At 43.4% G+C, this 22,753-nt stretch overlaps 1 protein-coding gene across 1 annotated transcript in view; it reads left to right on the forward strand.

The window, feature by feature from the left end:
- The first annotated feature begins 4,968 nt into the window (after window positions 1-4,968).
- Window positions 4,969-22,753, forward strand: part of LOC122424777 (prickle-like protein 2) — a 175,270-nt gene continuing 157,485 nt past the window's right edge. The window contains exon 1 of the mRNA XM_043442960.1: window positions 4,969-7,265. The gene's annotated coding sequence lies outside the window, so the exon portion shown is untranslated. The remainder of the gene's footprint in view (window positions 7,266-22,753) is intronic.

The following is a 22,753-nucleotide window of genomic DNA, read 5'->3' on the forward strand; positions in this document are numbered from 1 at the left end:
GTCATATTCTATTGTGTGGATGTCCCACAACTTGTTTATTCACATAAATAATAATATAAGGCCCATTTAGTATGTCATTAATATGATATTTAGTAAAAGCAGATTTAGCAGAAATCCTGCAGGTGGTATACAAATGAGTGAGTCTTGGGAGAAAAAAACTAATCTGACCAATTTATGCATTAAAGGGTTGTTGATGGTTGTTCATCTTTTAATTGCTTACCCAAACTTCAACAGTGTGTTTGATTGAAATATAAGTAGGTTTCCTGTCATCCTAAGTCAGAGCACAACTTCTGGGGCTTTCAGAACATCTTCTTCATATTCTCTCAGTCATGTATTTCCATTTGTTCATTTCCTCCCTCCCGCCTTCCTCCTCCCCCCTCCATTTCCTCCCTCTCTTGCCCTCCTTGTCTTCTCATTCTCACTCTGATATTCTTCCTCCCTTCCTCCCTTCACTTCCCCGTCTCCTCCCCCTAATATTTCATTGGAGTTTATGTAACTGAATTAATTAGACCTATTTCTCAAGGAGTTGGTTTTCCATAAAATTCACTTTGCAGTTGGCATGACAGAAGAGCTGGCATATTAATCAAATGCTACAATTTGTTCTTTGTATCTGAATCAGGCTGGGGTTGGGCTTCCTGCTTATCTGTTGTCCGTTTATACCATTCTGTCCTTCACAGGGAATGAGCCTGGATTCTTTGTGACTGGGCTGGGTGATGGTTGTGAGTGTTGATAGATTGGGTGTGGAAATGCTTAACAGGGCCAAACCCTATCTCTTTAGTTAGTGTTACAGAGTCCCCAGGATATAAAGTGTCTTCTGAAAATAAATAAGAGCCTTTCTTTTCCTTCCTTTGGCTGATGATATCAGTACCATTTAATAGAATAAAATGATAAAAATCTTCATTCTTTCTTAAATAACATGTTAATTGCTGTTCTATGTATTCACTTTGTATTTCTGAAATATATTCACTTTTTAGACATTTTTGTCCCCCAGTGCATTTTAAATCCTCAAGCATACTCAAATTATGTGTATTTTATATAGTCTTAACGTGTGTCTGGTGGGGTGGGGGGTGGCTCTTCCTAGCTAACCAGGAGATCAGAGTCTGCAGCTTTCTCCATTTAGCCTGTTTGCTGCAGAATACAAAGGCTGCTAAAGGATTTGAGTGCATATCTTAGAAGCTCATCAGAAATATTCTGAGCTCCAGATTTTTTTTTCTTTCTCAGCAACATTTCAGATATGGAGGTTCTCCTCGGTTGCCCCTGCTCGTGTTGCTGAATTTAAAATGCCACAGGAAGAAAGAAAGATCTGTTCTGTTTTCTCATCTGTGGAATGAGGGGGTTGGACTAGATGGGAGATGTCAGATATATAGCAACAGTGCTGTCACTCCTCCTCCATCCGCATGACAGACATCACTAATCAATCACAGCATGCTTTCCTGCCACATGCAGCCTCAGACTTCTTATCAAGTCAGCACTCCAGGAACCCATTACTAATCAATCATTGTTAGCCGAAGAGATAAAATCTATTTTTCTCTTCTGAAACACGATGGGATTTAATCTCTAGTGCAAATTTAAGTTGTTTTATAAAAGTCAGATCACCATTGCATGGTAGCAGGAAGAATGTTGGAAGGCATGGGTGGTTTCAAGTGAAGATTTCATATCACTACGTTTTATGCTCCTTGATGGCAAGTGTTGTGTTTTATTCATGTGTTTCCATGTTTACCCAGCCTATAAGTCAAACCTTCTTAGTAGACATTAGATACATGTTTGTTAAATGATGCATGAAGGAATGAATGGAAAGCTTGGCCTTGGCCAGTGCTTTTGTCTCTAAGATCGCACAGTTCAGTACTTCTTCCAAAAGGCAGGCACAACCTTTACCATTATTGAATTTCTCTACTGTAATTCAGATCAATTTTCTAGGTTTGTCTAGATAGCTCTGTGTTCTTATCCGCCGAGCATTGGCAGGGCCCAGTAGCTTGGCATCATAGGTTGGACTTTATGAATAGTTTCTTTTCCATGCATCATCCAGGTCATTCATAAACTTGTTGAGTAATACTGAGGAGGGTCCATCTATTCCTCCGCCTGCTGGACTCTGAATTCTTTCAGTTTACTTTGTGGTTAGGAATCTGAAAGTTTCATGATAAAGAGATAGTTTTGGGATTTATCACTGAAAAGAATCACATGCTTGACACTTATGCAGCCTTCATTAGTTATTTTGGAAGAACTGTATTTTAAGTTCCTTTATTGAAAGGGCCAGATCAAATAACTCTTTAAATGCTGATAGTGTAGTAATGTTATTTTTGCAGGCTAGATTCAGTAAATATTCAATGTTCTTCAAGATAGTTTCTTGAAAAATAGGCTGCAGCCTCTGTCTCTGTCAGCTTTCTGAAGAAAATCACCTTTTAAAACAAGAGGCATTTTTTTTTTTCCACCAAGACATTGGATTTCATCTAATAACAACACCAGCTACCCATTTAGTAAAAAAAATCAATTATAGGTCAGGCATTCTGCTAAGAACTTTACATGTATTATCTCTAAACCTCAAAACAACGCCAGGACTTAAGTGATATGAATTCCATTCTACAGATGAGATGAGTGACACTTGGAAAAGTTACATAACTTTGCCAAAGTCAGACTAGATGATAAGTAGCAGTACTGGAATTTAAAGGCAAGCCTAATTCTAAAGTGTTTCCTTCTAAGGATACCAGATCCCTCAGTGTAGATGTTACCTACTCCAGGAAGCCCTCTATCAAGTACTGCCTTCCCACAAGACTGGTTGAGATGTTCTTCCTCTGTGTTTTTATAGTAGTATAGTTTATGCCCCATTATGGCTGGCTCAGTAATAAAGAATGCTCCTTCAGGAGATGCAGGTTCAATGGGTTAGGAAGATCCCCCGGAGAAGGAAATGACCATGCAGTCCAGTATTCTTGCCTGGGAAATGACGCGGACAGAGGAGCCTCGAGGGCTGCAGTCCATTGGTCACAGAAGAGTCAGACACAAACTTAGTGACTGAACAACAACAACAAATGATGACACTCTCCATCTGTTTATCTGCTTCCTCTACCAGCAGACTAAGATTCCTGGAACAGGGGCTTTGTGTTTCTGTTCATTTGGTTTTTGTGTGTGAGCTTTCTTCCTGCCACTTTTGTTAATGGCTGAATGAACACGTCTTTCCAAGGATGTCTCTGCTATTTCACCTTGGTGCTTAAGAGCCATGTTAATGTACAGTTAGACCTGCAAGGACCTTCTGTAGTTCAGAATTTGTTAATTTGGGGGATGAAAGACTGAGGGAAATATAATCCAGCTCTAAATGTGGAATGGCAGAGTTGCCTCTCTTTATTTTTTTATTTTTATTTTTTCAGTTTTTTTTTTTGGAGTTGCCTCTCTTTAAAGTGCCATTTATTTAATTCTGTCATTGCATTATTAAACCATTATACTTTTCCTCAGTTCAGTCTTTTATTAACTGCACTTTTATGAGTAATTAATACAGACAGATGTTCTTACATTTATTTATCCTGCCTGAGATGCCTTATGCTTCTTGAATCTGAAGATTCATGAGTTTTATAAATTCTAGAAAACTCTTAACCATTATGCCTCTCCTTAATGTCTATTCTGTGCCAGTGGGACTCCAGTTAGACATATGTTGGCCGTTCTAAGGCTGTCCTCCGTATCGCTTAAACATCTTTGTAGTTTTCAACTTTGCATCCCTTTGTGTTTCATCTTGTGTAATGTCCTGAGATCTATATTTCTCTCTTCAGCAGTATTTCATCTTCTGTTTCATCTCTCCATTGAGTTTTTAATTTTAATGAATCTATAGAGGAAAGAGAAGAGTTGCCCTTTTTTTTTGGTTTCATTTCTAGCTTTATTGTGTTTAGTCATTTTAAACTTTATTAATGTTCTTTTTCAAAATGTTGTTTTATTACCTCTAACTCTTGAGCCCTGATCCTCATACTTGCTGACTTATGCCTGTGTTTTGTAATTTTCTATCACAAGCTCATGCTTTGAAGGGTCAGATGTAGCCCAGGTTACAGAACTGACTCTGCAGGAAAATTTTTCATTCGCTTCTGTGGGGAGTTCTCGGCATATCGTGAATGGGACCAAGCTTTATATTAATTGTTCAGTTGGAGTTTGCTGATGCTCACTTTAATTGTTCCTATTCCACTCTGAAGAAAGGCATAGGCTGAGGGCTTCTAATTCTCAACTTAAATGTTTCCCTCCTGCTCAGACCACAGGGAGACAAGTTTCCTTGGGATGGTTGACAGTTTTTCTAATCTATTTGTTTACCAAGGGTGCAGCCCTCAGGGAGTGTTCCTGGTTTTCTGGAGGAGTCTCCTAAGAACTTCCTACTTCTGCTTGTTCCAAAGCCTCATCTTCTGTCCTACATGGGTATTCAAATCCTAGCCCCTAGGGAACCAAGACAGACTGTTCTCCTGTTGCCAACTATCTTCCCTTCTGCCTCATATACCCAGCATGAATTTGAGTGTTCACCATTCTCGTTTTTAGTTACTTCTTTTTACTACCTGGGTACTCTCCTTTCTTAATTGTGAGTCAGCTAAGCCCTTAAAATAATTTTGGTTATATTTTATCTAGTGTATCTAGGGTCATTGAAGAGTTGGAATTTTCAGGCTGTCATCATTTACTATCTTGCCAGATCCAGGAGCTTATTACAAGCTCATGGTAAAATAATCAAGTAATACACGAAAATATATGGTGAAATAGCAGTCTCCTTCCCACTGTAGACCTGCTTAGTTCTCCAACCACCTTGCCAAGAATAATAACCTTTACCATTTTCTTAGGCATAGTTCTAGAAACATTTTATGCACATACAGCATGCATATGTATATGTAACACATGCATGCATGCTTAGTCACTCAGTCATGTCCAGCTGTTTTGTGACCCGGTGGACTGTAGCCCGCCAGGCGCCTCTGTCCATGGGATTTCCCAGGCAAGGATACTGGAGTGGGAAACATTTCCTTCTCCAGAGGATCTTCCCAACCCAGGAATCAAACCTACATCACCTCTGTCTCCTGCACAGCAGGCGGATTCTTTCCATGCTGAGCAATTATGGAAGCCTATATAATACATGAAGATTTATTTAATCAAGCAGGGATATGTTTTACCTTCTGCACTGAACTTAGCAATATATTTTGAAGTTTATTGTTTATTAGTGCACTTAACTCTGCTTCTTTTGTTTCATGACTGTAGTATTCCAGAAATAGGTGTTCTATGATTTATTTTTCCATTTCCCCTATTTTTACTGGGTGATAGTTTTCAGTTATTGTGATATTATAAACTATGCTCCAATAAACATTCCTGAGCATATGTCTTTGCTGACTATACATCTAACATAATTCTCTTTGTATATTTTGCTCTGTCTCTCCCCCATGCTGTGATGGGGATTAATTTCCTGTGTCAACTGAACTGGGCCAAGGGATGCCCAGACAGTTGGTAACGTTAGTTTTAAGTGTGTCTGTGAGGCAGTCTCGGGAAGAGATTAGCTTTTAAATCAGTGGACTTCCGAAAGATTTCCCCTTCACCAGTGCGGGTGGGCATCTTCCAATCTGTTGAGGGTCTGAACAGAGCAAAAAGGTGGAGGAAAGATGAATTTGCTCTCTTTGCTTGAGCTGTGACTCCCACATTTTCCTGCTTTCGGACATTGGCACTCCTGGTTCTCGACTTTTGGACTGAGACCAGGACTTGCACCCCTGGCACCCAGTTCTCAAGCTTTTGTATTTGTCCAGCATGATAACACCAGCTTTCTTGATTCTCCAACAACGCACAGAATACAGACCATGGGACTATCTCATCTCTGTAACTCCATATAGGGTGCCAATTCCTATAATAAATCTCTGCATATCTATCTATACACCTTACTATATAGCTCTATAGTTCTATAGGTTCTATAGCTCTGGAAAACCTTCGTACACACCTCCACTCCCACTAGGAGGTGGTCACCTCAGCACCTTACATGAGGTCTGGCACTGAGCAGGTACAGAATTCACATCTGTTTCATCAATGACCATGCACTCACCAAGATGCCTAACCAGCAGGCAGATCATCCCAACCCCCAGGAATTATATTCCGATTTCAGAAACACCAGCTCTTGACTATCCAGTGGTCTGTAGCTGTTGATTGGGCATATACCTCCTAGTCTAGATTTGCACTAACACCATCATTACAACAACCCCATGAGATTTCATGATCATGCTTTACAAACAAGGAAACTGAGGCACAGGTTCCATAACTTGTAAGAGGCTGAGACTACAATGGAAACAGCTGGCCTCTTGAATATCACCTTTTAATTCACATTTGTCTTGTCACAGCAAACATGAGATGTGTCAGTGTTCATTCCTTCGTTTATTCGTTCATTTGTTCCATCAACAAATATTTACTGAGAGCTCACAGTGTTCCAGGCAGGAGGTAGGTAACACAGTGTGGTGAGAGATGGAGACACCCCTGCAGTGGTGGAATTTACAGTATAAAGGGAGAGACAGATTAAGCAAAAAACAGTGAATGTGTGATGAGTGCCCCCAAGGTTGGGGGTGGGTGGTAATAGTGGGGAGAATTTGGAAGCACCTAGCTGGGAGTTCTTCCCAGTAATTAAGAGAGTCCCCAAATCTGTGATGAGTGGGATGAGCCCTGAAGGATGAGCAAGATGGGAGGGGTAAAGGCCAAGAGGCAGTCTGTTCCCCGCCTTCCTCCTGTGCTCTGCCCTACAGCGGAATTTGGCTTTTGCTGCCCCTGCCAGCGCTAGGGACCTCCACAGAGCAAGGGCCAGAGCGCCTGTGTCCTTCTGCTACCGAAAGTGGCCCGTACCCCATTCCCTACCCCCATCAGCCTTTTCTAATTTTAAAGCAGTAGCTCCCTTGATTGAAATCTCAATTTGGGAACAGGCCTAGGATTGGCCTGTAGCTCGGAATTCTCACCAATAAGCGCCACGGTAGGTGGGGAGGCGTCCCTTTAAGCAGCGGGGAGGCAGCCTGGAGAGCTTGAAGCGTCTCTCTCCGGGACCTGAGAGGTTTTCCTGCATCCGGAGCTGTGCAGGGAGCAGCTGCCGAGCCCCGGGAATGTCACCTCCCTCGCGTGGAGCCCCTGCAGGGCCCCCTTTGGCTCCGGGTGGTTGGCGGCGGACGCCCCACTGGGCTTCTTAGCCACAGCCGCATCCCCTGGCCCGGGTCTGCGGCCCCTTCCCACCCCCACCCCCCCCCAACCCCCTTAGTTCCCGGTGGTGGAGGCCCCGCAGCAGCAGAGATGCAAGGCTGAGCCGGGTAAGTGGCGCCCGAGGGCAGGGGTGCCCAGAGGGGGTGTGTGTGCTTCTGGTGAAGACCAGGAAGAGGGGCCTTAAAGTGGGACAGTAACCTCTGGGAGAGATGCGCCGAGCAGCACAGACACCGGGGAGGTCAGGAGCTCCGGGAAGGGGACCTTGGGATCTTTTTGATAGGAGCGTCTCCCAGCCTTTGCGCACTCGGTTAACCAATAATAGTAACAGTGCCAGGAGTCGCAGACCCTGTTACTGTGTTAGGACTGCTTTGGTGGAAACATTTAAACTTCCTGAACTTGCTTTTTTTCAAGAGCCTTTAATCTCTTAACAGTTCATTTCCCTCAAATGTTGAAAATGTATGGATTGCTCCTGACCTACTTATTTATTTCTCTTAGATTCTCAAAAAATGTGTGATGTCTCCAGGAAGGTCTGGTTTAAAAGATGATGTATTTCTCCCCACGTTCCTATGGCTCGTTTTCCTAGAACTTTAAAAATATATATTGCTGTCCTTCTTGGTGAATTATCTGTAATGAAGCAGCTCAGAAATGTGTCCATTTATTCTCCCTGAATTGGGGGTGGAGGTGGGGGAGAGACCTCCCTCTCCTGGCCTTCCTAGGTGGAATAGAACAGTCTGTGGGATGGGGAAAGCTCCTGGGGGGAGTTTGTTAGAACCTCTGCTCGTCCAGGTTTGCAGAGTACCCTCTTGACTGCTGGGAGACTTCGTACTTAGTGAAGCCTGAGAGTCTGCAGATCTGGGGTGCCTAGGCAGCTGTATACTGGGAAATTTCCAAACCAAAATAGTCCATCGGGATTGGAGTGGGGGAGGGGTAAGGTTTATTTAAAAGATGCATTTTGAGCTTCCTCCTTATCCCCAGTCTGTTTTTCCTGAGGTACACATGAGCAAACTTGAAAGCCTGATGCAGAGGGCCGGAGGGGGCGGGAATGGGGTGGTAGTGTGTGTGTGTGTGTGTGTTTAATTGAAGACGAGGCTCCTGGAAGAAATGCCTTCCCCAAATGAAGCATAGTCTGATGCATGAATTGCCAAACTCCATTTCCGCCCATATTAAATTATTTTGGCTTAGAGCAGCCTTCATTTTGCTGGACTGGACTGGCCTTCATTTGCAGTTGTTTAGGTGTTGTGAATCATTTGTATACTTTGGGTTCCTTGCCTTCTGCAAACAGATGTTTTTAGCTGCGCAACTAGTTGAGTAATTAGAGAGATGGACACGGCCCTGTATGTACAGACAGAACACATACCGCTTGGGGAGGACTTGGACCTTTCCTTTTTCAAATCATCAATTGCCAAACCCTCCCAGCCGTTGGGCAACTCAGATAAAGGTGTCAAGTGAGCTGAGCAGTGAAGAATTTATATGTGCAGCTAACTCTGCTCGTCCTGCAATAAAACATCTTCCCATGGGGCCAAAAACTGGGGGGTGGGGGGTGGGGAAGGCTTATAAAAATGATCCTGTGTTCTCAGTCACTGACTCCCCAGCTCTCCCTGGATTTCTGAGAACCTGCCAGGAGAAACTGTTGACTGGGTGGAAGTTTCAAGAAACTCAGAACAGAAATCAGCACAAGCCCTCCTTGAGCGACTTTTATTTCTGTTTGGAGGAAGGGAACACTTTGTTAGAATAACAAATCGTGGCTGCTTTTCAAGAGCAGAAAACAGTTCGTGTTCCGAAGGCAGATTCATTTTTAAGAGTGTGAATCATTTGGTTTAGGTTTTTTGCTTTTTTTTTTTCCTCTTGCGGTGGAGGCTTGGAGATGATTAAATGTCTTGTCTGCAGGAAATTACCAGGAGATTTGAGTATTTTCCCGGATCAGGCTCAGATGGTACACAGCTTTGGGTATAATACAAGAAAGCTCTGTTACCAGGCAATCCTTCTGCAGTGATACCCTTCACCTCTCCCAGCCTGTCAAGCTTCTTGCTCAACAAGCCTTTTCTTTTTTTTATTTTTATTTTTGGGGGTTTTTCCTCCATTTAAGAAACTGAAATAACTTGCTCAGTCCCTCCATGAGCTTTTTAAGACAGTTTTATCAAGCCTGCTTCCCCGTTGGCCTCCTCCCATTAGCCTTCGCAGGAAAAGCTCTTGGCTCTTTTCCCCAAGATTTCCTTTAAGCCTGGCTTGTTATCCTCAGGGACACAGATGTCTCAAGGAATGAGAGAGGCAGAGATCTGAACTAGTGCTTACCAGTTTGGTGGTGGTGACATTTATGATCTTTGTAGAGCTGTTTGCCGAGAAGGCAGGATGGTTCTGTGTTGGGTTTACCCCTGAAGCACTTCAGTAAAATGAAGAATGAGCAATTAAATGCTGGCCAGGGATAACCACAAGGTCCAAGGCTTTGTGTAGTGTTTACAGAAATCTGCAGTTTCTGATAATCTTAGAGATGCTCTGCTCCCCAAGCTAGTTTTATGAATCTTTTCTGAAAGGCACCTGGTCTTGTGAAGCACCTCTTAGCTGTATAATCAAATAGGAGCGCTCTGGGTGAATAGAAACTCAGCGTGATACCCTGAGGTCAGTGAGAGGAAGCAGAGGGACTCTCCCCCAACCCCCCCCCCCCCCCCCAGCTACTAAAACACAGTGGTAATCCTAGTTGAATATAATGAAACTTTATGGAAATTGCATGGAGAATTTCCCAAAAAAGTTGTTTTTTTTTTTTTTCCCCTCAAGATCTAAATGACAAAGGATTCTTTCCCAGTATACTTAGCATTTGATTGCCATGCAGTTTTTTTCCGGGGGGGGGGGGTGTTGCGGAGGGTGATGTTCTCTTTTTATACCCTGCTGCTCTGTGTGACAAGCAGAGGAAGACTCATTTTTTGCAAAGATTTCTATCTGGGTGTCTTCCAGAAGATACAGAAGATGGACGGGCAGTGGAGGGAACAGACAGATGCAGGTACTGTGGAACTCGGTGTCGGGGAAAACTCATGTATGATTTCCCTGCAAGTGTAGCCCAAAGGCCTCTGAGAATTGCCTCACGATTGACTTTTAGTAGTCAGCTTGCATACAGCAATCATACCCATTACAAGAGTCTCCCTCCTTATGAAGCACCTTTCCGGGCAAGATGCCAAACATCAGGGAGTGTGTAAGTGACACTGCTTATCACACCTGTGAAAGTTTGCCTTGTGCTGCTTTTTCTTTAAAAAAAAAAAAAAAAAAAAGTGACCACTTGATTTCTTAGTCACATCTACAAAAGATCCCTCTGTATTCACCTTGTAAGGTATAGTTTGGGCGAGGCAGAAAAGGAAAGACGACCTCAACAGAAGTAGGTTACCTTTATTCAGGCAAGGAGGGGCAACAGTCAGCTTAACGACCAGGCTGAGTGCTGAGAGGGATCAGGGAGGCTTCATACTTAGAGGGAGGTTTGTGGAAGCGATAAGGGAAACGTTAATCAGGCGGGATATTTTGAGTATTCTTTTGTTGAGATGACATTTGTAGTTGGGCAGGGGGTGATAAGTCTTCTGGGCAGGTGTAGGGGGTGGAAGGTTTCTGGACAGGGGTTGATAAGTCCCAGACAGATGCAATTGGCCTGGAGCATCAGGGTGGAACTAAAGTTCTGTTTTGTTTTCTCCAAAGTTAGATGATTCAGGAAGGGGCCTTTGAGACTGTTGTTCTCTTTTCTAGGCCCAAAAGACTCCTTCACACCTAGGCTGTTATAACTACAGAAACTTTAATGTTTCCAGGGATTGGGGCTTTCTTTAGGGTTTTGAGGATTAATGATTATCAATTGAGTTAGATTTCAGATAAAGTCTGATTTTGAACCTCGGTTTGTCTAGCCTAGAGAAAAGGTCTCATATTAACATGTTAAAATTGATGATGGCAATAAGTAGCTGTTATCTTGCTGAGTCTTTGCCAAGCACAGAATACCATGTCTTACCAAGCTTTCTTAGACTCTGATGCATGAGAATACCCTTCAGAGAGTCTGTTTCTCAGGGTCTCAGGAATGACCTAGAAATCTGTGTTAAGAAGCATCTCAGGTGCGTCCTTGGACTCTGCCTGGGGACACACTTGGCTTTTCATTTATTATCCTTTAAAATCTTGACAGTAAGCCCGGCAAAGTAGATGCGGTTATCATCTCTGTTTCACAGATGAGGAAGCATAGGCTCAGAGAGGTTCAGTAACTCCTCTGGGTCACAGAGCTACCACGTGGGACTTAAAACCCGTGACTGTCCAAACTCAGTGTCCTTGGAGCTCACGCTAATCTTAACAGTTTGGATCTAGTGACTCCTCCCCCGACTCTGTGCCACACCCTTTCCTGCCAGGACATCAGAGGTATGTGCTGGGTGGCTGCAATCCACAAGGACCCCTTGTGGCCAAATGTAGGGAGGTTGCATGGGGTGTAGGGATTCATGATCATTGTGGAGGAGCGTCTGGCTCATTTGCCTTCAGTTCTCTAACTGCTGGGCCAAGACAACAAAAGGTCAGATTGAGTACTTTGGAGGTGAGGTGCTTTTCAGCCCCGCAGCTTTTGGAATCCTTACGGCATCTCTGTGTTCTTCAGGGGCTTCTTCCACATTCCCCAGTGTCTCTTCTTTCTTTCTCTCCAGACACTTCCTTCAGGCTCTTCCCATGACTGTTCACAGTTCAAACGCCCAACAGGGCTGAAGCCTTTTCCTATTGCCTGTAAGCTGAGCCCACACGGAACCCCTCTTTTTCCTCCATCTTTTGCATAAACTAACCCCCTCCCCTCAAATAGATTCCTGCAGAAAGCAAATACCAAGGGAAGGTTGTAAAGAAAGGAGCAGAGGCGAGGAGGAGCTTCATTTTCCATCTTCTACTTGATTCCCCCTTGGCCTGACCTGACCTGATTTCTCTTGCCCCTGGGCTCATGGACCGGGGCTGATTTGCACTTGCTTAATTGCTGCAGGACTGTGATACAGGGCAAACCACTTAACCTCATGCACTTTGCCTCCATTATCTGTAAAATGGAATTTCATGTCAACCCTTTCTCCTTTGGCTTCTAGTGACATAACGTCTGTGAGAACACTTCAGACTTTGTTCAGGCACATTTTGAAGCCATGATCCCATTGCCTTCTAGCAGTGGTTCCCCTACAGTGTCCTAGGAAACACCTGTATGGCGAATGGTTCTTCTAAACAAGAAAGCAAAAACATGGTTCCATGTGTGTTTGGAAGACACAATACCCTATAACTCTCTTCTGAGGCATCACAATTCATACTAGCATATTCAAGGCTCTGAGCCCTGGAGTAGGGAAACCAGTTTTAACTATGACTTTGCACCTTCACTTATAGCTCAATTGGTAAAGAATCCACCTGCAATGCAGGAGACCTGGGTTTGATCCCTGGGTTGGGAAGATCCCCTGGAGAAGGGAAAGGCTACCCACTCCAGTATTCTGGCCTGGAGAATTCCATGGGCTGTGCAGTCCATGGGATCACAAAGACTTGGACACAACTGAGTGACTTTCACTTCACTTCACTTTGTACCTTCCCTGCTAATGTGACCCCAGAACCCCTTTTGTAGCCTGACTCACAAACATACTGCAAATGCACTTGGGGCAAATCTGTTACACATCAGGATGCCAGCTATTCTCTTTAGTAGCCTTTAGACAAGTGAGGAAAGGTATACCCATTTGAATGCAGAGTTCCAAAGAATAACAAGAAGAGATAAGAAAGCCTTCCTCAGTGATCAATGACAAATAGAGGAAAACAATAGAATGGGAAAGACTAGAGATCTCTTCAAGAAAATTAGGGATACCAAGGGAACATTTCATGCAAAGATGGGCACAATAAAGGACAGAAATGGTATGGACCTAACAGAAGCAGAAGATATTAAGAAGAGGTGCAAGAATACACAGAAGAACTATACACAAAAGATCTTCACAACCCAGATAATCATGATGGTGTGATCACTCACCTAGAGTCAGACATCCTGGAGTGTGAAGTCAAGTGGGCCTTAGGAAGCATCACTACGAACAAAGCTAGTGGAGGTGATGGAATTCCAGTTGAGCTATTTCAAATCCTGAAAGATGATGCTGTGCAAGTGCTACACTCAATATGCCAGCAAATTTGGAAAACTCAGCAGTGGCCACAGCACTGGAAAAGATCAGTTTTCATTCCAATCCCTAAGAAAGGCAATGCCAAAGAATGCTCAGACTACCACACAATTGCACTCATCTCACATACTAGCAAAGTAATGCTGAAAATTCTCCAAGCCAGGCTTCAACAGTATGTGAACCGTGAACTTCCAGATGTTCAAACTGGATTGAGAAAAGGCAGAGGAACCAGAGATCAAATTGCCAACATCCATTGGATCATCAAAACTCTAAGAATTCCAGAAAAAATCTGCTTTATTGACTATGCCAAATCCTTTGACTGTGTGGATCAAAACAAACTGGAAAATTCTTCAAGAGATGGGAATACCAGACCACCTGACCTGCCTCCTGAGAAATCTGTATGCAGATCAAGAAGCAACAGTTGAACTGGACATGGAACAACAGACTGGTTCCAAATAGGGAAAGGAGTACGTCAAGGCTACATACTGTTGCCCTGCTTATTTAATTTATATGCAGAGTACATCATGAGAAACGCTGGGCTGGAGGAAGCACAAGCTGGAATCAAGATTGCTGGGAGAAATATCATGAACCTCAGATATGCAGATGACACCACCCTTATGGCAGAAAGTAAAGAACTAAAGAGCCTCTTAATGAAAGTGAAAGAGGAGAGTGAAAAAGTTGGCTTAAAGCTCAACATTCAGAAAAGTAAGATCATGGCATCCGGTCCCATCACTTCATGGCAAATAGATGGGGAAATAGTGAGAAACTTTATTTTTTTGGGCTCCAGAACCACTGTAGATGGTGATTGCAGCCATGAAATTAGAAGATGCTTACTCCTTGGAAGAAAAGTTATGACCAACCTAGACAGCATATTAAAAAACAGAGACATTACTTTGCCAACAAAGGTCTGTCTAGTCAAAGCTTTGATTTTTCTAGTAGTCATGTATGGATGTGAGAGTTGAACTATAAAGAAAGCTGATCACCGAAGTATTGATGCTTTTGAACTGTGGTGTTGGAGAAGACTCTAGAGAGTCTCTTGGACAGCAAGGAGATACAGTCAGTCCATCCTAAAGGAAATCAGTCCTGAATATTCATTGGAAGGACTGGTGCTGAAGGTGAAACCCCAATACTTTGGCCACCTGATGCAAAGAACTGACTCATTTGAAAGACCCTGATGCTGGGAGTGATTGAAGGCAGGAGGAGAAGGGGATGACAAAAGATGAGATGGTTGGATGGCATCACTGACTCAATGGACATGTATTTGAGTAAGCTCCGAGAGTTGGTGAGGATAGGGAAGCCTGGCATGCTGCAGTCCATGGGGTACAAAGAGTCGGACACGACAGAGCAACTGAACTGAACTGAGACAAGTCATTCCCTTTCTGAATCTCACTTTCCTTCTCTGTGAAATGGGAATACAGAAGGTCCCCTAGATACAGATGAGTTCCCTTCCAAGACTGCATTCCTAAGTCCAATTTGTTCAGAAGTCCAACGAAGTTAACCTAGGTACCCGACTAACACAATTGGCTATATGGTAGTAGTAGGTTTGCAATACTTTTCACACAAATAATACATATAAGAAAGCAAACATACAGAAACATAAAGAAATTTTTAATCATGCAGTACAGTACCTTGAAAAGCACAGTAGTATAGTACAACAACTGGTGTACAGGGCTGGCATGGAGTGAACAGGCAAGAAGAGTTACTGATGGGAAGAGGGAGACGAGCTGGGAGATGGTAGAGTTGAAAGGTCATTAACAATAGGGGACAGAGGGCCAGCTGCAATTTCACTCATGCCTGATGTTGACATAATACATGTTCGAATGTTTGAAAGTTCGTAACTTGAAGGTTCGTATGTACAGGACTTTCTGTAATGGTGAGACCTGCGTTACAGAGTTTGGGGTACTCTGTAGGGTAAATAAACTAATAGATGCAGGAATCACCTTCCACTGGCCAGGAGCATTTGCGTGAGGGCATCATTCCCTCCTTCCTGTGGTTTTCCCCTTCTTTCAGCAGACTTCTGTGTATCCTACTTGCGGCATCTCCCTCTTGCCTCAGTTTTCTTTGCTGCTCTCTTTCCTGAACTGCTCCTATCCTCCTCTCGTTCTTCTCCCTTTCGTCTTTATTTGCTCCCTTGCTGACATCATCCAGTCCATGGCTTCCTGCGATGACTTACGTCTTCAGCCTGGACCTCTCTCCTGAGCGCCAGACTTACTTGGACAACTCTTTTCGGAGCATCTTCATGAGTTGTTCAGTGATCTTCCCGAACCTGACATGTGAGAGCACAGCTGGAAATGTATTCTTCCTCAGCCTTTACCAGGGCAGCCAGTGGTGACCTCCAGCCACCCAGTTGTTTGAGCTACAAACTTTCGGCATCTTTGATCTTTCTCTTTTCACACACTCCCATGTCCAGTCTAGTGAAAACGAGTCTTTTCACCTCTCCCTCAAAAACAGATCCCACATTGGACATGGGAGAGGATGAGGGAAGCCTGATGGAAAGGGAACTAGAAGTCACTTCCTTGGGTACAAAAACTGCTTTACGTTCTTGGTAGAGTGTGGGTTTCATGAGTATGGGCATCTGTCAAAATGAATCAGACTCTGCATAGAAGATACGTGTTTTGCTGTAGGTAAATTACACCTCAGTAAGCAATATGACAGAAAAGATGTTTATCCCCAATGCAACATGGCTCACAGTCTCTACAGGCACAACTTTATATAGGCGACCGTTGTTTCTCACTTTGATTACTCAGTAACCTTCCCAAATACCTACTGTTTTTAAAGCTTAAATCAGTTCTCACCCTTCCCCTGTGTAACAGCTTCCATCAGCTTCCCATCCAATAAGAACACAATCCAAACACTTTACCATGAACTTTGAGATGCCTCCCTCTTCCTCACAATCTTAGCAAAGCCTGACCCTAGTCTGCCTCTGCAAGGACACCTTCCTCCCCAAACAGTCATCCCCATACTCCAGCCCCTCTGGCCCTTCACATCCAAGGTCCTGCCTGCCTCTAGGCCTTTGTACTTGCTCTTCTTCCTGCCTGGAATGCCCTTCCTCTAGAACTTGGCCTGGCTAACAGCTTCTCATCATCAGCATCCTCAGCTTAAATGTCATTCTGCCAAGATGACGACCTACCTGGCTTTGCTTTACTACTCCCACCCTGCAACTCACTGTGTTTCTCTTTGCCGTATCATGTTCTTTCTTTTTGTCCAGAGCATTTCTCAAGGTATAGAATATTTATTTTTCTTGGTGACTACTGTCTGCCTCTCCCTAAATCCCTGACTGGCAGAAACTGTGTTACTCAATGTCCATCCTCAGTGTACAATTCGCACCACCTTGTAGGGGCTCACAGAGCTGCCTAACCATGACCTTGCTCAGGGTCTGACACAGAAACTTCAAGAAAATTGTTACTTAAAATAGTTTGTTCAAGTACTTAATATAGATTGTTAAATTAAGAATATTTTTATTACTGTTCTCAACTCCTTCCTTTTAGGGGATGGAGGTATGACTGATAATCTTCATAGCCTCATTGATTCCATGTACTTAATGTTTCTAATTTTCAGATCTCTTTTTTTAAACTATAAAAGAAGGTCAGTGATAGTTACCCCTTGTGGAAGTCTGTATACCCAGCTGAGAAAGGTGTTCTTCCAGTAGGAGTGAGGCATCCGTGTTTCATCACCTTCTAAAATTGCATCCCCAGCTAATGGTTTTCTTTGAAGACCCCGAGCTTCTGAACTTTCCTGCTGGGAAAGTTTGATCAGATGCAGCTGCTGCTCTGGGACTTCACTCAGGATGCAAAGATTTAAAAAATCAACTGCAGTTTCCATGAATGGCTTTGGAACTCAGATGGCAGTAAATGCATGTATATTTTAATTCATTGGAGAAAATTATGCCCAGAGAACAAAGATTAGACTGTATGTAGTGTGCCCCAAACCCTCCCCTCCCTGCTCCCAAAGACTCTCACCATCGTTGCTGAAGTTCTGGTTTAAAAATCAGAGCAAAGGTTGTGCATTCTAGAAATGGAGGTGGAGGGGGGAAGTCAATAAATATTGGTGGGCATGAGAACATCCTTTTGGGGCAAGAAGAAAATAACACAGATGTTTCTGAAAACCCACAAGCCGTGGTTTGTTTATTTGGATTGTCTATTGAGTTACTAGGACAGGAACAGTACATAGATCTTATTTGCCTGGAGCTCTGGTTATAAGGACTAGAGGACCCTATCAGAGCTTGGGGGATTGTGCTGTGATTGATTAGCAATGTCTGCCATGGGCAAGACCCATGTCTGGTCTTACACATAAAGAACTGTTAGATTTTGAAGGCCCTGTGGAGGTCATCCAGTCCAGCTCTTGATCTGATAACTACTATGCTGTGGTGGTTGTTGCTGTTCAGTCATTAAGTCGTGTCCATCTCTTTGCGACTCCGTGGACTGCAGCTCAGCGGGCTTCCCCGAGCTGCATTGTCTCCTTGGAGTTTGCTCAAACTCCTGTCCACTGAGTCAGGGATGCCATCCAACCATCTCATCCTCTGTGCTTGGGAGGCTTAAAAAAAGTAATCATGAACTTGGCAAAGTAATAACTCTTAGTTTTTTAGGCCTTTGTCCCCTCGTGGGTATCATTGGTGTTGTCAGCATGGCATACTGCAGATCTTCCCTAGGACTGCTCACTGGGATCTTCCTGTGAAGTTTGGAAACTTCTGCATCACTATATCCCCTTCTCCAGGAAACATAAAGCACAACAAACATACTAAAGGTCTTGAGAAGTCCAAGTGTAAAGAAACCTGTCTGAGGTTAATTCCCACCCCTGTGTGATCTCAGGATGCTTCTCGGGGACTCCTGTGGCCATCTTATAAAATATTGTTTACACGATGGTGTATGAATGCTTAGTTAAGGCAGAGTATGTTCATTTTCTATGGCTGCTTTACCAAATTTCCATAAATTGCCTGGCTTAAAGCAGCAGTTTATGCTCTCATTGTTCTGGAGGTCAGATGTTTGAAAACCGATGTGTTGGCAGGGCCATACTCCCTCCAGAGGCTCTGGGAGAGAATTCATTCTTTGCCTCTTCCAGGTCCTGACACTGCCAGCAGCCCTTGGTGTTCCTTGGTTTGTGGCCACATCACTGTAATATCTGCTTCCATCTTCACATTGTCTTCTCCTCTATGCGTGTGTTACATCTCTCTCTTCTGCCTTTCTCTAATGAGGACGCATACACACTATCATTTAGGACCCAACCAGATGAGCTGGGATAATTTTCTCCTTTCAAAATCCTCATTTAATTAAATCTGCAAGGACCCTTTTTCCAAATAAGGTAGCATTCACAGGTTCTAGCACCTAAGACATGGACATATTTTTAGGGAGACAGTTTTCAACCCTCCAGGGGCATGTTGACTCAAAAGTCAGGAGACCTGAATCCAGGTCTCATTTTGCCAAGAGCTTTCCCTGACTTGCACCCCATCCATATGCTTAAATCAGGTCAGGGTGTATGTCTTTACCCCTCAGAACCTCAGTTTCCTCCACTGTAAAATGGGATGTCATTGCATATACTTTATAGTTTTATTATAGAGATTAATACTTGTACAGTGTTTGGCACAGGTGAACAGTGAGTAAACATTAGTTTATTACTATAATTATATATATTTGCTATTGTTACAGCTACTAACATTATTATTGTATCCCTTCTCTTTGAACCTTATGGTCAAATGAATTTATGTGCGTGTCTCATCCCTGAAATATCCAGGGCTTCTTTCAAAACTAGCAAACTATGATCCCCTATCTGTTAGAGGTCACATTGTATGTTTTGAATCTTTTCAAATGAACATATCCTATGCTTATAAAGGGAACCCAGCCCCGTCACCAGCACACAGATTAAGAATAAAACATCACCAGTGCCAGAGTGGCCTCTCCTGCCATCCTCTTACCACTGACCCCTACCTTCCTTCCAGCGTGATAGGTTTTGCCTGTTTTTGTACTTGACTCTAATGGAATCATACTCTCTTTGTACCTGGATTTTTTTCCGTTCAACATTCTGTTAGTGAGATTCAGTCATTTTGTTGTATGTGGTTGTAGATCATTCATTATAATTGTATAGAATTCTGTTTTTAAGTAAATCATAATATATCCATTCCATTCCCCCCACCTCCCCGTGGGCATTTGGTTAGTTTTTAGTTAGAGGCTATTACAGAGAATGCTGCAAGAGACATTCAGATATATCCTCCTGGGGAACATTTAGTGCTGAGACAAAATGCATGATAACTGTTACTCAGAAACTCTCTCCCCCATCTCCCATTCCAACTGCCTGCTTCAGATTCTTTGCAACATGAATAACTCATAACCAGGGGTCACGGATGATCTAAAGGAGCTGATCCCTTTCCCGGGCTTACCCAGCACCTCCTAAGCCGTTGGCGAAGCCTCTCTTTCCTTGATGTGTTGAAATCTTTTGAACCTCCACACTTTCCAGAGTGCTTTCCCTTGGCCTGCCTTCCAGGGGGCTGAGCCTGGATGTGGTGATTCGAAAGAGTCAACACCACAGACAAGGCTCTGTCTCCCAGCGTCCCACTCGGGGCCACCTCATTCAGCTACTCACGCCCCCATGCCAGCGCCAAGCCCTTTCTTCCCAGTGAGGGCCGCGTGAGTCCCTTTCTTCCCCATCTGCCTCCGCTGCACTTGTCCTGCACCTTCATTTCGTACTCCCAAGCCTGGTATTTGAAACAACTCAAACTCTTAGAGATTAGAGCATGTCCAGCTGAAGGTTGGGGGTAGAAGGGTGGAGAAAGGAGCAGACGCAGACTGGCTGAGCAATGTGTGCATGAGCCAGAAACTTGGCTCCATTGCCCAAAAAGGCTGGGAGATGCCAGTTTAACTCAACCATGTAATTTTCCTTTTGTTGCAGAAGGTTGGAACTCATGTTTTAACTGCTCCACGAGAGGCTCTTCCTAATGCCCGGATTGAATCTGGTCACGATTGAAGCATTACTACCATGTGGCGAATGGTGGAATCATACATGTGACTTTGCCCAAGGTTCCATTTGTTGGCACCAGATGGGCAAGTTACACCAGTCACATCTGGAGTTAGGTGGGGAAATGTAGGAAGGATAGCAGGCCCAGTTACCAAAACATTCTAGAGAGATGTCAATGAAATTAGCCTTGTCTTATCCCTTTGTGTTACTCACTGTGTCTCTTTTTTGGTTAGGTGGCCTTAAAGATACATGTCTATGACTGGTGGAGTGGGAAATAATATACTGTGTCTTTGTTATGCTTGTTATGTTTATTTTTTATTGCCTGGTGACCAAGAAGTATCAAAGAAATTGGAGATGCTTGGGAAGGGTGAGGTTAACTGGAAGATTTTTTTTTACTAAGTCAACAAAGAATTAAGCCATACTTTTCCATAGGGTTATAATATCTTGTGAAAAGGAACAAATAATAGAGTAACTTCAGTGCCAAGCTTTTTAGGAGATTTAATTGTAATAATAGCTGTCATTAATTGAGCATTTTCTGTAAGATTAGCAGTGTATTTAGAACTTGTCTATATCATTGGTCAACAGATGTTTTCTGTGAAGAGACAGATAGTAAATATTTTACATTTTGCAGGACAAGGCAAAATCAAGGACAGTTTGTAGGTACTTAATGAATGAAAAAGCAGATTTCCACTACATTTTTTATTGAAAAATTCAAAATATGATAACAGATGAGTATAACTTTTTCATAATACAGGTGTACTAATGAAAAGGATAGAATTCTTTTTTGAGCCGGTGGGGATTAGAGTTATCATTTCCTCTCAGATTGATTGCAAGTATTCATCTCTAAAAATCACTCTTAACTCCTGAGCCACACAAAAACAGGTGGTGGACTGGATTTGGCCTGCAAGGTATAGTTCTATTTACATTATTGCTGAGCTTTATTTATCAGTAATGATGAAGCTGATCTGCACAGAACCGAGAAAACCTTACCAGTGGCATAGATTAGTTGGCATGTATTTCTCTCCCCGTGAAAGGAGTTTATAGAGATGGATGTACAGGGCTGGTCTGGGAGTTTCACTACGTCAGAGAGACCTAGGCTTCTCTTTTCCAGCCCTGCTAACCTCAGGATATGTTTCTGTTCCTCAGGGTCATTCCGCTGTCCCAGCTGCTGCACCACATCTGTATTCCAGACAGCAAAACACAAAGGGAGAAAAAAATGACTATCTCCTCTTTCTTTTTTTAATCTCTTGGGGCTTTTCTTTGAAGTATAGTTAATGTAGAACATTATGTTAGTTTCAGCTGTACAGCAAAGTGATTCAGTTATACACACACATACAAACATACATTCTTTTCCAGATTGCTTTCCATCAGAGGTTATTATAAAATACTGAGTATGGCTCCCTGTGCTATGCAGTAGGTCCTTGCTGGCTATCTGTATTATATGTAGTAGTGAATCCAGAACTCCTAATTTATCCCCCCTCCTTCCCGCATCTACTGTATTTTAAGGAGATTCTCCAAGTCCCACCCAAGCCCACTGTCATCTTCTTGGCCAGAACCTGGTCATGTGACCACACAGCTCTGCAGAAGAGGCGGGACAATGTAGTGTCTCCTCAAGCTGTTAATGTGCGTAGACAATGGTTGCAATCCTGTTCCGGAGGGGGCAGGAGAGAGGCTGGGACAAGTGTATATAACAGGCAGGAAGAGAGCATTGGAGAGATGAGCATCTTCCCCAAGGTCTTGTGGGAGCAGACTGGATTTGAACGGGGTCAGCCCAGCCTCCCCTTCACTTCTCCCTCTCCTGTGTCTGCCCTTAAGCTTTGCCAGGAGGAACACATGCACAAGTTTAGGAGTGAGGTGATGGGTGATTTTTACCCTTGCTCCTTCCAAAGACATTCCCAGGGTACCTATAAGGAAAAATGATGACCGTCATCCTTCAGTGGAGAGCCCTGTGAAGGCTGGACCAGGTCACATGGCTGTAGTTGAAGCCTAAGCCGAGCCTCCTACCTCACCCTAAACATGAGTGCATACCTGGAGATTCTACCAAACCGTCTGTCCATCACAGAGGCCAGGAAGCAAGAGCAGCGACCAACCCACTGAGGCATGCACCCAGAGAGGACCCTGGCAGACCCTGCTGTAAGCCCACCGACCTACCATACTGCATGAAAGCAAGGACGTGGCAGTGAGGAAACAGTGCCTGGATTTGTGGCTCCTTAAAGTGACCCTTCTCACTGCTCTGGCTGAGAATTTAGCCAACAGGTTCACAGCTTCTCAGGGTGAGTGGGAAGCTATGTATGAAGTTTCAGATACTTTCCACATACAGCATAAACTTCATACTGAGTACTTCATACTACCTATGTAGAAGGAATCTGAAGCTTCATATTTTTGTGTCTACATATTTATGTATGTATGCATATATAAATATGTGTATATGCATATATTTGTAGTATGTGGATATGGATATAGATAAAGATATGGGTATCCAGCTGAGAGAGAGCATTTGAGTGCTTAAGTCTGTTAATCACTAAGTTGTGTCCAACTCT

The sequence above is a fragment of the Cervus canadensis genome, chromosome 22 (assembly GCF_019320065.1).
Source record: "Cervus canadensis isolate Bull #8, Minnesota chromosome 22, ASM1932006v1, whole genome shotgun sequence".
In the NCBI taxonomy this organism is placed as follows: domain Eukaryota; kingdom Metazoa; phylum Chordata; class Mammalia; order Artiodactyla; family Cervidae; genus Cervus; species Cervus canadensis.